Raw genomic sequence first — 5000 nt, forward strand, 5'->3', positions numbered from 1 at the left:
TTTTTTTTTTATCCCTCCTATTTTTCCTTTACCATTAAGAGGCGATGTCTACGCTATCTTTGGGCGCTCGTTACTTCCTCATCTTTAAGAAGGTTAATGATTTTCTTTGGGACTTTTGTCAGGTTTAATGTTCGCTTTGAGATGGTCCCAGGTATACGCCAAAATAAATTTATAAGCTTAGCATAGCTTTCATTTCCAAGCTTTTATGGTGCAGCCAAGGGGAAGAAGGGAGAGAAGAGACGGTGCTGGCTGGACACAGAGAGAGGAGGACGGAGAGGCCAAGGAGGGAACAGGAGGAACAAGGAGGAGAAGTAGGATGCTGGTGTCTGTGTGTGTGTGTGTGTGTGTGTGTGTGTGTGTGTGTGTGTGTGTGTGTGTGTGTGTGTGTGTATGTTTGTAGATGGGTGTATATTTACCAAACGTGTGTGTGTGTGTGTGTGTGTGTGTGTGTGTGTGTGTGTGTGTGTGTGTGTGTGTGTGTGTGTGTGTTTGTGGATGGGTGTGTATTTACCAAACTTGTGTGTGTGTGTGTTTGTGGATGGGTGTATATTTACCAAACTTGTGTGTGTGTGTTTGTGGATGGGTGTATATTTACCAAATTTGTGTGTGTGTGTGTGTGTGTGTGTGTGTGTGTGTGTGTGTGTGTGTGTGTGTGTGTGTGTGTGTGTGTGTGTGGATGGGTGTATATTTACCAAATTTGTGTGTGTGTGTGTGTGTGTGTATATTTACCAAATTGTGTGTGTGTGTGTGTCTGTGTGTGCGCGCGTGCGTGCGTGCATGTGTGTATTTACCAAATTATATTACCTAATTGTAGTTTACAACAAAGGAGCAACACTCGTGAGATTCCGTTTCTTATCATACCTAGCTTCAAATTCATGGATATTTCAGTGTGTGTGTGTGTGTGTGTGTGTGTGTGTGTGTGTGTGTGTGTGTGTGTGTGTGTGTGTGTGTGTGTGTGTGTGTGTGTGTGTGTGATTCACCTTGGTCTTTGGAACACATGTTGGACTCGTGATCAACAGCTATTTCCCTCCCGGAAGAGAGCTCAGAGCTCGTATGACCGATCTATGGGTAATGCTTTGACCTTACACGCACACACACACCCAACTCCCCGCCCAAGAGAGTTGGAGTAACGACTCGAAGCCCAGCGATACTGAAATTATTTTCAGCCCTGGGCTATGTGTGTGTGTGTGTGTGTGTGTGTGTGTGTGTGTGTGTGTGTGTGTGTGTGTGTGTGTGTGTGTGTGTGTGTGTGTGTGTGTGTGCAGTTGTTTTTATACTTATGTTTGAGACAAAAAACGAGAGAGAGAGGGGGGTGGGAGGGGGCAAAGTTAGCGTTGTGAATCAAATTAAGAGGATTAAATCCCAAATACGGTGAAGTATATAGGAAGTACACTGGAATGAACATTAAAAGAATCTAATCATTAATATGTAGCGGTAGATAGACAATAATGCCTTTGTCGGAACTCGAGGATTTGAGACCTTATGCCCCTACTGCCGGCACGCGTTGACTCCCAAGCGGGACTCGAACCACCCATCCATCCGGCTTCTTGCCTCCAGACGCCAGCTCCCCCGACCACCACACTTCCCGCTCTCTCTCTCTCTCTCTCTCTCTCTCTCTCTCTCTCTCTCTCTCTCTCTCTCTCTCTCTCTCTCTCTCTCTCTCTCTCTCTCTCTCTCTCTCTCTCTCTCTCTCTCTCTCTCTCTCTCTCTCTCTCTCTCTCTCTCTCTCTCTCTCTCTCTCTCTCTCTTTTTTTTTTTTTTTTTTTTTTTACGAAACAAACGTCCGTAAAGGCCGTTAATCCTGATGTACATCAGCGTAATACCACATTAACTTGCATACCGGTTGTGATGCTGTGTTATATATGATGTCATTGTAGTGATGATTCTTTTGCTGGGTGCAGTGTTAAGATGGTGATAGTTGGCGTTAGTAACATTGTGACAGTGGTGGTGAGAGTGATGGTGGTGGTGATGTGGTATGGAAATAACATTGTGTGTTTGTGGTGATAGACGGCTGGTCGTCCACTCCAGAAGGTATTTGATCAGAACACAAGCTAATTTTTGAACGATGTATAACTTACAATGCCAATAATGTGTGGTAGCTATACTGTTATAAAATAAGAAAATAAAACGAAATATGATTAATTCTTGCATAACTAAAACCTTAAGAAAATGCACGTGAAAGGAAAAGCATTCCACTCATTAAAAACGAATTTTCATGCACCTGTGACGTATCAGTGACGTCACTTATGACGCATCATTATCGCCAAGTGTGACGTCACTAATGACTCAGGGATCCGCCGGTCCTCCCCCCACCCCCCAGGTGCCCAATATGGCGAGTTAATGTCCTTAATGAAGTGCTAAAGTTCCCTCTCGCCTTTCAGTTACAGGGTCTACGACTGAAGGAGTTCAGAATCTCAGAAGAGGGTAAGGATAGAGGATTAAGGAGGGGAGGTTAAAATCTAAGGATTTAAGACTGAAGGACTTGTGAATGAAATGCTGAAGACTGAAGTGATTAAGACTGAAGGACTTCAGACTTACGAGGTTTTACGAGGTTGAGACTGAAATGCTTAAAACTGAAGGACTTGTGAATGAAATGCTGAAGACTGAAGTGCTTAAGACTGAAGGACTTCAGACTTACGAGGTTTTACGAGGTTGAGACTGAATGATTTTACGAGGTTGAGACTGAAATGCTTAAAACTGAAGGACTTGTGAATGAAATGCTGAAGACTGAAGTGCTTAAGACTGAAGAACTTCAGACTTACGAGGTTGAGACTGAAATGCTTAAAACTGAAGGACTTGTGAATGAAATGCTGAAGACTGAAGTGCTTAAGACTAAAGGACTTCAGACTTGCGAGGTTTTACGAGGCTGAGACTGAAGGGGGTGAGACTGAAATGCTTAAGATTGAAGGACTGAAGGACTTATGAATGAAGGGCTGAAGACTGCAGGACTTCAGATTCCCGAGGTTGAGACTGAAATGCTTTAATGAGGAGATCTGCACCGTGTTTGAACCGATGACGTCATATTCAGATATTGTTGTGACGTCAGACGATTTTATTCAGTTAAGGCGTGGCCCTTGGGCAAGCAAAGCCACTATCCACCAGAATGCAACTAGTTCATTGGATAACTGCAAACTTCTCAATTTCGTCTCTCCACCTTCTGTCTGGTCTCCCTCTTCCACGCTTCCCATCTCGCGGCGTCCACTCAGTAACACACTTGCTCCATCGTTCATCAGTCGTTCGTACTAACTTGACTGCCCAATTCCACTTCCTCTCTTTTACCGCCTCCACAATATCTTTCACTCTAGTCTGCTCTCTCACCCAACTTGCTACCTAACCTAACCTAATCTAACTAGACCAGATCTAACCTCACCAGACTTAACCTACCCTAAACCTACCCGAACCCAATCTGATGACCCCTAACCTAACTTCGCAGTGCCTAACCCAACCTTACCCAGCCCAGTCCGACCCAACCCAGTCCGACCCAGCCAATAACCATCACCCCGGCCAGCCGGACGGGAGGGGACTTGGGGCCGCCTCCTCTTCCTCCTCTTCTTTACTTATTCGTTTTATTCTATCAGTGTTAGTGCTAGTTCATCTTCTATTGCCTAGTTGCCCTGTTTTCTTAACTGTAGAATAGTTTAGTTAACACAAACAGCCTCGTTAGGGCCAGTAGGCTAGGCCTCCTCCTGTTGTTTGTTCTTCCTTTGTGTTCCTTTGTGTTCCTTCGTGTTCCTTTATTCCGTGATCTATCTATGTATTCGTTTGCTTCCCCTCGCCCTCTTCCTTTCCTCTCCTCCTTCTTCATTCCTCTTCTTCTTCATTCCCTTTCTGTGTCATCTCTTGACTCTCTCGTCCGTCTTCTTCCCTTCCCTCCACTCCTCTCCCATTACCTACTCTCTTCCCCTTCCCTTCTCATCTCCCATCCCCTCTTCTCATCACTCCCCTCCTCCTTTTCATCGTATCCCAACCTCTTCCTTTGTCTCCTCTCCTTCTCTTCCCCTTACTTCCCATCCCCTTCCCCTTCCCTCCCTTCCCCTTCCCATCCCATTCCCTTCCCCTTCCCATCCCTTCCTTCCCCTTCCCCTTCCCATCCCATTCCCTTCCCCTTCCCATCCCTTCCTTCTCCTTCCCCTTCCCATCCCCTTCCTATCCCCTTCCCTTTCCCCTTCCCATCGCCTTCCTATTCCCTTCCCATCCCTTTCCCATCCCCTTCCCTTCCCCTTCCTATCCCCCTCCCCATCCGATCCCCTTCACCTCCGTCCCTTCGTTCTCTTGCCCCTTCCCCTCCTTTGTTTTTATCCCTCTTCTTCCATTCCTTCCTTCCCTTCTTCCCAGTAAAGCATACTTTGGCTGTTATCTCTCTCTCTCTCTCTCTCTCTCTCTCTCTCTCTCTCTCTCTCTCTCTCTCTCTCTCTCTCTCTCTCTCTCTCTCTCTCTCTCTCTCTCTCTCTCATCTCTCTCTCTCTCTCTCTCTCTCTCTCTCTCTCTCTCTCTCTCTCTCTCTCTCTCTCTCTCTCTCTCTCTCTCTCTCTATCTGTCTGTCTGTCTCTCACTGAAGTTATTAAGTCATCGTCCAAGTAAGGAAAGAAGCAAATTTCTTCCACGGACAAGTTGTCTGCCTGTGCATGCAAGGACATTCCAAAGGCTGCTGAGGCGGGGGGAAAGGGGGGGAAGGGGAGGGGAGGGGAGGGGAAGTCCCGGACCTTGTGTATATTTGTCCGGTCCCCTCCCCCCTCTCTCTTTTTCTCTCTTTATCTCTCTTTCTCTCCTCTCTCTATCTCTCTCTCTCTCTCTCTCTCTCTCTCTCTCTCTCTCTCTCTCTCTCTCTCTCTCTTTCTCTCACTCTATCTTTCTCTCTCTCTCTCTCTCTCTCTCTCTCTCTCTCTCTCTCTCTCTCTCTCTCTCTCTCTCTCTCTCTCTCTCTCTCTCTCTCTCTCTCTCTCTCTCTCTCTCTCTCTCTCTCTCTCTTTATCTTTCTCTCCCATCCTCTCTCTCTCTGT

This window comes from Oratosquilla oratoria, chromosome 26, assembly GCF_046742065.1.
Source record: "Oratosquilla oratoria isolate Oo_2021 chromosome 26, ASM4674206v1, whole genome shotgun sequence".
In the NCBI taxonomy this organism is placed as follows: Eukaryota; Metazoa; Arthropoda; class Malacostraca; order Stomatopoda; family Squillidae; genus Oratosquilla; species Oratosquilla oratoria.